Here is a 14068-nt window from a genome sequence, read left to right on the forward strand (position 1 = left end):
AATCCCGCAATCTTAACTTAATTTATTTTTTCTACTATCTCCCCATTAGACTTAAGCCAACACTCTGAGTCAACGAATCACCATACAAACTCTAGTTCACGGAATTCGCTTTACTCCAGGTCCACAGATATACCCATACACAAGATCAATAACTTAACCAACATAACTACACCTACGAGCGCAAAACCCATTCTTAACATAACTCTCAAATACCCACCAACTTAGACAACTTCAAAAGTTATCATACAACAATTCATGCACTCCGCAGCTTAGATTCTAGCACTTACCATGGATACATCAAACCTTCGCTAAACCATACTAACTTCTTCGTACTTAACTAACATCACATCTCAAACTAACACCCTCGTCAATCTCTAATGCCCAAGTTAACTCACAATTACATCGTATACCACATATCCTCATTCATACTTACTCGATCAAGGATAACACTAACCACTTAGTATTTAATAACTTTAAAAAATCCCCATAACACCTTGAGCATACTACAACCTCAACACACAATATCACACTTGATCACAAATAAATATACTTAAGCTCCCATTCATACAGTTCAAACCTACTAAATATCCTCCCTATCACTAACGTCGTAGCAATGCAATCATTAAATTCATTTTTCTCATCACCCACTATACAAACTTAACAATTCACTCTGACTACGATTAACAACACTCAACAACCATTTCCATCTAACAAACACCCCAAACATACTAGTCCACCAAAACCTCATAACGACAATAATCATCCATAATTCCATGGCCTATGACATAATAATTTATTAAAACCGCCTTTCACCACGTTTCTAGCCAATGCAAGAACAACAGAGTAAACAGCCAGCTGCTAGTGAATCGAAACAGGCCTCACACGGCTTCACTAGACTTTGATTTTGTATTTTGAAAAAGGAAATAAATATCAAAACAATTATGCTAGTGAATTGAAATAAGCCCCACACGGCTTCACTAGACTTCAAGTTTTCATCAAAAGACGATCAAAAAATATTTTCAAGAAATAAAAGCCTGGTATACCATAATCAAGGATCCGAGAATATGTGTCTCGCTTTACCTTAAAAGCTATGGAACCTTTGCTAGTAAGACCAAGAATATAATCAAGAGAGGAAATTGGAACTAGTTAATCACCCTATCTCAACATTAGTACACGAATAAGGAAAATACGAAATCACTTCATGAATTCTAGTGAGAAGTCCAAAAACACTTCCGATATAGGCTTAATGCACAACCTTCAAGAACGTACATATGACACCTTAATTTTTAGGAACTCAAGAGCACTAATGAAATCATTTTTTTTCTAGCTCACTTACCAGCCCGTAATATCAGAGGAGATTATCTAAGAAAGCACCATCTATAAGGATTTACGCTTGACAATATCCGGTATTTTAGAATAAGGCGAAATGGCCCAATTTATGCAAAATATGAACCCGTATGAATTTCTTAATGAAAATTTCCACAACATGATCTACGACTTGAAAGAAAGGTAGCATTTTCCTAAATGCCTTGTAGCCTCTCAAAGAAAAGTACAGACGTCTCTGTACCGGTCTGCAAGACTCTATTAGACATGGCTTCATAGACACCCTAGGACACTTGAACTCTGTGCTATGATACCAAGCTTGTAACACCCCAAAATCGGATCCCGAGACATCACACGGTGCTTAAGGTAACAAGTGACCCCAAGATAACCCTTTATCTGGCATAACCCAAAGCAACTGAATAAAATACATAAAATAGAAGGAATAATGCAGAAATAACCCATAACTTAGTTTGACCAACATGAAAGTAAATTTACATGGTCACAATTCTGCTCATATATATACAAATCTGAAACTGAATACACTAACTACTAGTGACTGTCTATGAAGCCTCTACAAGTATTGACCAAAGATAGCCATGTCATGAGTCCCAACTACCCCTATTCAATACGACTGAATACAAAAAATACAATACATCTCAAATATGAACAACTCAATTCCCTGAATCAAAAGGACTAATCACCTACTGATCGAGAGCTGCGACCCAGCTGAACATAATATGTGCGCTATAGCTTGTACCTATATTTTGGTAAGAATGTAGCCCATGAAAATATGTGGGTAAGCATTTTGAAATGTACTGAGTATGTGGGGGTGCATACAATAATATAAATAGTATAATCAATTTCATGAAAACATGCATACGAACAATGATGACTCACTTGGCTTGATTTATATCAAATCATACTTTTCATAATTTCATAATAAATAGTTCATATGATAAAATCTCGTAATCCACATAAATCATTATAAATCAAAAATTATGATAAATCATCATAAATTATCATATCATCAAAAATCATCATAGGTAATTATAAATCATCATAAATGACCATAAAACATCATAAATATCTCAACTCTTTGACTCAAATCTCGGAGTGACTCGGTAATTCAAGAAACTTAATCTGATGGACACGGGATTTTCCTATAACCGACAACTCCACGTGAGCTACATGGAATACCAACGTTTGAAACTCTCGTTGGCGGGAGCGTCATACTCTTTGCCAGGGAGTACGACCTTAAAACTGGAATAATCACAACTAGGATCTCTAGCCAATAGTATCATCATCAAACAACCCTACGGTGGCACATAGGTTTGGGGAAATACCAAATTTCCCTCTCGATGCTAAGTACTACTCCCCGACAAGCTCAGAACGCATTAGGAAATCTACCACAACATCACAAGTGTCTATCATAAAGAACAAATCAAATCTCTTTCTCATTTATCAAATCATATCAATTTGTGGATTCCTAACTCAACACATTTTTTCTCAAAACATTTTAATCTTACTCAACGTCAACAAGGTATCAATGCATTGAATCATAACCGACTCTACATTTGGACAAGGATATGAAGACTCAATACGTAATATTTTCAACAATTTAAATCATCAAAACCATCCAAAAATACCAAGACTCATTGTAACTTCGATATTAATATACCCAATAACTCAAATCGTCATAAGGAAGCTCACAATTTAACACATGGCTCGAAAATACTTGAAAATACCAATAATTCATTCTTGAACTTAAAACGTGGATACATGTTCAAAATATATCAATTCTTGATAGAAACACCAAGAATTCTAATATTAAATCTCAATTCATAGAACGAAAATAGTCAAATACTCATGTGATTCAAAACTTACAATTCAAATCTTTATAAGTTCATAATTTAATTATTTAGACATAATTCAACTTACAGAACCATATGAATCCATTAAATAATCATAATTGGCAAGCTTGAACAATTTACATATATACATAACCAAAATCTCATGGTAAGATATCCTGAAAATTAATTCATTTGCCAAACTCATAATAATCCATAATAAAAATTAAAGATACGGGCACAAGAACGGAAGAATTATTCTTGTTCAAACCCCACATACCTTAAAATTAAAGATTGGAATGAATTCTTGCCTCGGAACACTATTCATGAAATTGATTGGTGCATCTCGAAGAACTCAGAACGGGGACTTCATTTATCGGATTAATTTGGAATTTCCATGGTGGAATTGAAAGATTTAGGAAGGGGAATTTAGAGGTTTAGGGTTTCTTTCTTGGAATATTTTTGAAAATAATAGACTTTGATGGCCAAAGTCAGTTTTTATGCTTATTTCCAGGAAATGGGGAAAGGGTGAATGACTGGATTGCCCCTAAGGAAATTGAAAAATGACAGAAAAATCCTGCATACGTTGGCCACAAAAAACTGAATAACTCCTCATTCGGGTATTGGATTTTTGCAAAATTTATATCATTGGAAATCTAACTCAAAGATATTTAATTTTATATATGGTATGCCACCCATTTTGTCATATATAAGTAGTTATGATCGACCAAAGTTGACCAAAATCAAATTCGTCCCTCAGTTACTAATTTGACATGCTGAAATAAATTGATCTTAACTTATTACTCTGATGTTGGAATAGGGCGAAACCAATTGCATTGGAAAGAAGATCCAAAGAGCTTTCGTTTGATATATAACAGATCTCCCAGTTCTTTATATTCAGGAAGTGATGATCGTTTGAAGTTGGCCCTGAAATGCTTAAAATTCTGGAGCATGCTAATTGCATGGTGCCACTGTTTTGGGCACCCAAACGTACCCTTATGCTACTCCAAAAATTCTGGAACTCACTCGGGATGTATTACGACCATTCCACATTGCAAGCAACTTGAAAATAAAAAGCAGATATTGGAAAGGTCGTCAAATTAATACCCGAAGATCAGAGGTCTAAATGAGAAAGTTTCAACACATAGCAATTTTGTTTTTTTTTTAGTGCTAAGCTTCTCTTGGCAAGATAAAAAGGCTTTAACGACTCGACACATTTGGGAGCGAAATATTTAATGTGAAATACTCGGGGTATCACATAATATAATCAAGTACCACGATTTCTCACCCTAACCTCATTACCCCTTTTCAAGAATCTAATAGGCATAAAGGTTTGCCAAAGCTAACATGTGTCATATCCTAGGGTGGATTAAGAGTCCACTCTAATCCTCAAGTTCCAATTTTGCTAAATTTCTACCAGAACAAGGCATAAGGTATCACAATGTACTTTTAGATGTTAATACTTAATTTGGCCTAAGATAGGTAATTTACCCAAAAGATAGGTAACTAGGTTAACGATGCCTAATTTTAGTAACCTAAGTCATTGTCATGCTAAGAATGATGGATAAAGTCTAATTCACCTAAAGCACAAGGGAACAAGCTATTGGATTTAATCTTACGGTTTCAAAATAACCTAAATGGTCCAACTGACCCTAAGTCTTGCAATTCATTAAACCAACACCTAAATTCCATCCCAGTCAAACACAATATTAAAAATATACTATTAAGTAGATCAATTTAACAAGGGATAAACCTAGCCTACCTCAATGCTGAAAAAATCTCAACAAACTACTAAACTTTTCTTTTCCCTTTTGAGAAGTATCCTCAAGATGTCTGGCTATCAAAATCACATTTTGTACATTAATACGAGAACAATGATATCCATATTTCACCATTGTGCTTCGGCTCCAAAAATGATAACAAAAACCCCAAGTGGGTCCCACTTATGGAAATCACATTTTTTAGGCCAACCCAACATTGATACATGATCAAGGAATCGTAACACTCAACAATGAGTGAAGACCAAGATACTTTGGGGATAAAATCAAGCCCTCAAGCTATTTATTTTTGGTAAAGAATTCATGAAAATTCACTAAGAAAAGGGTGTAATATTACCTTAATTCGGATGACAACCATGAAAATAGATGTTAATCAAGCTCCTAAGTCACGCATAAGTCTCAATTTTGATTTATCACTCTTTAGGGAGTTTTTCTCAAGATTTTAGAGAGAAATGGGCTAATTCACAACCTAAGAAGTCTATTTAATTTATACCCCTTCTAAGTAATATGATGTTCCAATGGCACACCTAGGTGTGTAACCTCACACTTAGTGTGATCACTCTACCCTCTATATATACACTGGTTCTATCGCCACTCAAGTGGTGCAATATTAGAGGGACTAGCTATAAGATGAAACTTTGATATTATTCCAGCTTTCCACTAATGCCTTGGGATTTATTCAGAATTTGATACATATAAATGAATAATGTAACCAAATTAAATTCATCACTTTGAACGTAATTGAGAAGTTAGATGTTCTATCTGAGGTCGATTCGATCAAATATGGGTCCCACACCTATATTTTTAATTTTTCAACTTTTCGACCAATATGTTGAAATAAGCTCGGGTTCATCTAGATGTAAGCCAAAGGCCTACCTAGCATAAAATTTATATTTTAGAACTATTGGCAAAGTTGGAATTTGCATTCATGATTATTTTTACTGAAGCTTTTGCTCATGGCCATTTAGAACAAGCGAAGATTTTAAAATAGGGAATTGGCTCTAAGAACCAAACAAACTGTTTGGTAACCAAACTGTCAGTCCCAAAAAGTCATAAATGACTTAGGGAATCTATGGAAAAGCTCATACGACAAAAATAAGAAGAAATATGGAAAATATTCTGAAGGGTTATTACAACTTGTTTTGTATTGTATTGATGGGATGATGCGTAGAAGTGTGCCTGAGATAGAGATAATGAGCATATTTATCATGACCCACTTCCTAAGGTCATGATAGCACCTACTATAACTGACCAGTAGGTAAGACAACCCTATAGACTAGAACTATTAGTAATGGACTACTAAGAGAAATAAAGGAAGAATGCGGAATAAATTTAGTAAATCACTAAAATACATAAAATAGTTCCAAAACCTAGTAGAATTGGTACAGTAGCTTCTAATGTAATAAGACTTACAAAATGAAGTACAATATAAATATATTGATACAAACCATTTATGAATACAACATAGAGACTAGTCTACTACATAAGTGGGAGAATAACACTACATTAAATGCCAAGAACTCACCATATGTTTTTGAACCATATCTACTCCATATGAAGAACATAAGAATAGCAAGAACTCAGACTGTGATCTGTACGCTGCAAAAGTGTAGTATGAGTATCAACCACATGGTACTAGTAGGCAAGTACCGATTGATCTCCAATGATAATGAAAATATAAATTTAATACAAGCAAGAATTTAAACTACACCCAACTATCCAATAACTACATAGTAAATCTAAGGAGACAATAAGAAAAAACTATCATATTCTAACCATACTCTAGGACCCTAGCACTATACCATATTTCTCTGGCCATTATATGAATAAAGAATTGAAGAAGGATTTGTATATACACATATACAAGGCCAAATAATTGATATACAACAAGAATAAATGTAAGAAGTGAGGGCTATATGATTATACCATAACTACTATAGATAGATGCAAAAACATAACAAGGGTAGCTCAAGGGTACAACCTAAGTAATCAACCTACAACCTTAGTAATCAACATAGTATCTCAAGGCCTCCTAATCATAGTAGGAACTAGTTCTAATATAATCAAGGTCTCTAATCCACATGTCTAAAGATGAGAAAATTACCATAAATAAGCAACTATAATGAAAAAAATCATAATATCAGGGTCTAAAACTATAATACCAAACCATGGAATAATAATGTGTAATAACATAACTATAAGGTAAAGGAATCATAATCATACCTCAAATCTCAGTACCAGTCCAATAATCAACTTGTCATGAACTAACCATAATAATAATGATAACAATGTAAAGTAGCTGGCTAACCTAAATAAATAATACCTAAATCAAGACCCATAACTTGAAAGGTCCTATCATCATACACCATACCACAAGCCATACTCATTACTTATACCTATGCAACCCTCATAAGGCTGATAGATATAAGCATATATTGGTGATAGATAATTCACATGAAAGGATTAATGTAAAGAAATCCCATAATACCATAACCGATCCAAGTACCATAATGTAACCCAGTTATACACATCCTCCAGCTCAAAGACTCATAAAGGAAGGACTTACAATGACCTATCTTCTCTGACATAATGTCTTACAAATGACAGGGCTCATAGGGGGTTCAGAAGTACCCATATGCACTGACCTGATCTCAATCCAGGATTTCCAATAATAATAATCATCATCTATGCACTCTGTTTAGTACTAATTATATATATATACATATAAAATTATGTGGGCTAGAATCATGGCTAAAAATAAAAGTTCATAATTCATTTGCCTAGGGTAACTTTAGGACTAAATAACTATAAGAGTGCAGAAAGTGTCAAAATCTCTCTCAATTGAGGTAAATAGTAGTAGAAAAATTATGGAAAAATATCTATCTTAGTCAAATCTCTAAAACATCATTTTTGTCTCAAAGGTTTATCATTTACTCATTAAGATGCTTCAATTCCTGCTATGAATAAATCCATTTTAAAAGTGAAAAGTGGGAATAAATCAATTTTAAGGAAAAGGAGTAATAAAGCCATATTTTAGTTAGAATCATACCATTTAAAACTTTTGTTATCATATGTACCGAATCTATGAATTCCATCACCAGTATCCAAATAATACAATCATAAGAATGACATGTCTATAAACTATGGTCATGTCCTTTACAAGGATAAAACACTTCCCTAAATCAAACCAATATCCTAGACAGGCCTTGGGCCCAATAACTTATCTTGCATAACTATAACATAACACGACCTTAGGCTCAATAATATATCCATCATAACCATGACATAATTTAGGAAATCATAAAAATCCATTGAGTTATATAGAAAATGTTATACTAAAGGTTTATTAGTCTCGACTATGTCTAACATAGTAACATGGGCATATAAGTCTATAAAATCTAACACAAGTGTAATGACCTTCAAGTAATTTTCCATATTTCCACATATTTTAGTTTTTAGTAATTTCCCATAGCTAATTACCTACTAGGACTGTCCGTTCGATTATCGGGTTGTTTATTTAGTCATTAGAGCTAATTAAATATTTGGAAGTCATTGGTTGTTCCAAATAGACACCGAGCAAAAACTTTAATAAAAAAAATCTTTTATATGAATTCTGACTATGCCAGTAGCTCCAAAATATCAATTTTAGGCTAGGTATACCTTTGGTTTGGGTCCCAATGCACCTAGCTCATTTTGACCAATTGGTTGAAAAGTTGAAAAAAATAGTAATTTGAGTGTGGGATAGACATTTGGCCGAAATGACCTCGAATGAAAAATCTAACTTTTCCAATGAATTTAAAACATCAAATTTAGTATAATTACATAGTTCATTTGTGATAATATGATTTCGAATGAGTCCTGTGGCGTTGTTAGAAACTTAGAAAATTTTCCAAGTTTGCTAGTATCTAGTGTATCGCGATCACACAAAAGGGAACACGATCACCCTATGGCGATCATAGTGAACACTATGGAAATTTCCTTGGGTAATTACAGTCTAAGTGATGATGATAGCGACATCTCTTTACCTGAAGGGGCTATAAATAAACCCCAATGTCGCGATTTGGGTTATTTTCTCTTCAAACTTGAGAGCTAAAAAACCCTAAATTGGTATGATCACTCAAAATTGAGTCTTATGGATGAATTTGGACCTTGACTAACATCTTTTATCATGATTATCATCTGAATTAAGGTCAGATTTCATTACGTCTTAGATGAAATTCTTGGTTCTTGACCCAAAAGCCCAACATAGCTTAGTGATTGATTTTAGCCCCAAATTAACTTTATTTTCAACAATTTTTGAGGGTTATTATTCCCTTATCACGTGTGAACTTTAGGCTAACCTAAAAATATGATTTCCATAAGTGGGACCCATTTGGGGTTTTTAGTGTCGTTCTTTGACCCGAAGCACAATAGTGCAATATGAGTATTGTTATTCTTGTATTGATGAGTAGATTATAAATTTTATAGTATGATGTCACTTTGAGATTTTGAAGTGAAGATGGTGTTGGTGAATGATGTAAGGTTTTTCGGTTAGGCTTTGAGGTTGGCTTTTCTCTTCTCTTCTCCGTAAGATGATGTGTGTTATATATTGCATATGAATTTGAATATTAAGTTTGATTATAGATAGAATGACTAAATCTTAATAATTAATGTTTGGGGATTAAATGAGAATTTTAACCCATAAGGTGAACTGCTTAATACTAATTTAGAATCCTATTGCCTTCTACCTAGATTGAACTAATTTGTAGTGTGGACATAATATGATGCTTTGTTTGGGATAAGGTTTAAGTGTTGGAAACATGATTAGTTTGCTGAAACTTAGTTGGGATAGTCTAGTGATCTTTAATCGTAATTTGATTAGAATTAATACAAATTCCCATATTTCTCGACGAAGTTTCAATCTTAGGATTGGCTATGGCTTACTTGTCATTTAAAAGTTGTACTAGATACCTTAGCCTAGTTTAGGGTGTAAATAGCCTAAATATGGAAATTGAGGATTAGAATTGGTTTTTTTTGTCCCACCTTAGGCTAAGACATGGTTAGCCCTTGTGGACTTAGTTGTAGATATTAGGCCTAGCTGATACTATTGATCCTATAGAATTAGTTTACTTCATGGCTTGGGAAATTATGATGACTTTCCCTGAATTATGATACTGTCCTTTAGAGATGTTATTCCTCTTAGACATAATATTTGGAATATAGAGATGGCATTCCTTATAGTGATGATATATGACCTAAAGACATGAGATGTCTAATAGATGTGATATACCTAATTGTTATAGATATGCTTAATGGCTGATAGAGATTTTAAGCTTCACGAATACGCTATAAATTATAAATATATGATGATTTATATACACGTTTATTGATATGAGTTTCGTATATGTATGTGGGCCTAAGGTTGTGATATTAATATTGTAATAGTTCTAGCCACATTATTGGACCATGAGTCGAGTTATGATATGAGTTGGATATGTGGGAAGTAATTATTCTTGTAAAGAATATGGTTGTCCTTTATGAACATATGTATGTTTATATATACATCTTCTTGGTGTGGGATAGAGAAAGAAGGGATATGATATTAATGATTCCAATTTTTGAATACCTATGATGGCATACATAGATTCGGTACATCCATGATCATTATATCGGTTAATGATGTGATTCTATTTAAATGTGATAAATTGACTATTCTTCCTAAATAAGAGTTAAAACTAACTTTGCATCTAAAAATAGATTTCTTTACAATGATAACCGCCTAGCTTAATGAATAATCTATATGTATGAAAGAGGTTAAAAATGGTGATTTAAGGATTTGACCGAGATTGATTTTGTCCATGAATTAACTCTATTATGTACTACGGTCATGGGATATTTCAATCCTTTCTACACTTTATAATTATTTAGTCCCAAAGATCATTCTGGGCAATGGATTTACGAATTTACACTCTTTTAGACACAACTTGAGTCTGTGCACCTATGATATATATATATATATATATATATATATATATATATGTTTATTGATAAGGTGACATTAATGATGAACAATGAATTATAGGTGGATTCGTTACCTTGCTTCTCTTTTCATGATCATTTACTTTAACCCTTATGGGGCTTATTCTTTACTTTAGACCTCGAAGGGCTTGCACTTTACCTTTTCTCTTGTGGGGTTCGCTTCCTATTATTTGATATTGACTCTGATATTATGGTGGTATGATGATGCCCGGCAAGGAGGGAAAAGATTATGTGATATAATGGTACCCGATAAGGCCGGAGGATATTATGTTGATATGATGATACCCAACAAGGAAAGATGATATTAAGATGATGTGATGATACCCATAAAGGCCAAAGAATGATTATATTGATGTGCTTATATGCAAATCTACCGATTCGAGTCTAACTAGCACTATATATGGCAAATATATACATATATATACCCAAAAAGGCTGGATGATAATTTTGATTTGGACAATGATGCTGATAATTATTGTGAAAATGACAATGATTAGGATAATGATGATGATGTTTATGATATTTTGGATTCTATTGTGTTCATACTTGCATGCGCATCAGTTATCACTAGTATGTCTCGATGTCAATCAGCTTATATGGGAGGGCTACATAGATATGGGTAATGACTATGCCTTATGTTATTGTATACTAATTAAACCATCCGATCCATAGGCGATGAGGGTACACATAGTCTTAGCAAGGTATTTGGTGTTTAATATTGCCAGTTACACGCACTGTTATTAATATTGTTATAATCACTATTTTGATCATTATTATGTCTAGTTTTTGATAGATGTGTCATTGTTTTGGTATTAGAATTTGAGGTCAGTTTTTGGCCTCTTCTACCTTACATTTGCATTATTGTGCATGCTTATTTTATGTTTAGACATATGGATTGGAAACCCAAAGTATGATAGTACCAAATCCTGAGAGGATAATATTGAGGCCTTAAAATAAATATATGATGATCTAGGTGGTGCTTTGAGTAGAACTTAGTTATATACTTATATATATTTATACCTAGTTATATAAAGATATGGTGTTACCTGTAACGGCCTGAGACTATGCTTAGTCGTCACACGGTGCTTGGAACCATAAGTGATCCCAAGCTAACCCATGAACTGGCATACTGTTAAGCAACTAAATTATAACATAATAAATACTTGTTCTATTGTGCGGGATCATAATCATATTGAAAATCTAAAATAGACACAACACTGATTAAGTTTACAATCTAATAAAAACTGAATAGAGAACTGAAATTACAAGACTGACATCTATGAAGCCTCTACTATACTAACTATAGATAGCTGGTACATGACTCCAACTACCACTAATCAATAGACATGAAAGTAAATTAACTGTACATGAAATAAAAACTGTCTGGAGTTGCAGAAGTAGAAGAACTCATCACCTGTTGGCTAGAATTTGTAACTATTTGATTGTGAGGTGCGGACTATAAATGGTACCTACATTATGAAATAATGTAGCCACACAGATGTATATGTGGATTAGTACTTCTAGAATGTACTGAGTATGCAGGGGTGAATTCAATAAGTAAAACTGATTTTATACATAATCGTAAAATATGCATGCTAAGTGTAAGTAAACTCACCAATAGGCTGGAATAAATTGAAAACTAAAATATCTTAAAGTATGAGTGACAAACACTCTCTTATAAGATGATGAATCTCTACACTTATTTTCTGTTAAACTTTACTTTAATGATATAAGTATAACCAAAGTTGGGATATGATAAAACATGGATATTATAGGAATACTATGTTTGAAACTATGTAATGGAGACTGACATAAATTGAGGATCTGAATTTACAATCACACTGAGCACAAATACATTAACATACTAACTTATCTGATTAACTGAATCACTAATAGCTGAATTCTGGGAATATAAGACTGAAGTGTACTTAGTTTGATTAACTGGATAGAAACTGTAGAGTATTATGCATATGAGATAAGGACTGACAAAGTAACATGAGATAACTAAGCATGAATTCAATAAAATTGTATATTTTTAAATGTAAGACCAACCATATAACATGATTCTAAAATAATCTATAAACTTAGGTACTAAAATACTGATAACTGGATAACTGATAACTATATGTTATGGTTAAGCAAACCTAAAACTAAACTAAGTTACTGATCTACTTACTGGATTGAGACTGTGACTGTGACTGTAACTAAGATGATAATTGAGATTGTAACTAGGACTGCAATGGAGACTATAACTGGGATTGAAACTGAGACTATAACTAAGACTATAACTGAGGCTGTAACTGATAATGTACTGATACTGAATACTAAATTCTGATAACTGGGTTACTGATATTTCAGATTACTGATAACTAGGTGACTATTTCTAACAACCCTAATTCTGTAGAACTGACTGAGTTCTTTACTGAGCTAGGTAATTGTATCTGATAGTCCTAAATCTGTAGAACTGTACTGAGTTCTATACTTAGACTATGGTTAGTAATAATCTAATCGATATGCCCCCCTCTGAACTGATTGGGGTCTAACCTATAACCCCAGCTAGAAGGGTGTTAGTACCTTATCATAGGTAAAGACAAACTGAGTTACCCTCATCTGGTAGGTTGTCTAAATAAGAACAGTGGTACCCTCAAATAGAAGTTTAAAGCACCTCATCAACCCTCAACTAGTAGGTTGATGTCTCAACCTATACTGGCTATGTAGTTCTGGAATGCAAGGACTATTTCTAAGGATCACACCCTCTATTGGAAGGTGATTCCCCATCGTTGGGCTCACTCGGTTCTGAATTATTCTCCCAACTATATAGATACTGGACTAAATTCAAAACTGTACTAGGCTGGACTGAACTGTTACTGATTGAACTATCTAACTAAACTGAACTAAGTTCACTAAGTTCTATTGATTGATGGAATATTACTGAGTTTTAGAACTGATTGAGGTTACTGAGGCCTGAACTAAATACTAAATAGAAACTATACTGAGTTTCACTGAATTCTTTAACTGACTAAGCTGGACTAAGTTTACTAAATCCTGTTAACTGACTGAATTGGCCTGAGTTCATTGAATTATAGTAACTGGTTGAACTGG

This window comes from Capsicum annuum, chromosome 6 (genome assembly GCF_002878395.1).
Source record: "Capsicum annuum cultivar UCD-10X-F1 chromosome 6, UCD10Xv1.1, whole genome shotgun sequence".
Classification (NCBI taxonomy): domain Eukaryota; kingdom Viridiplantae; phylum Streptophyta; class Magnoliopsida; order Solanales; family Solanaceae; genus Capsicum; species Capsicum annuum.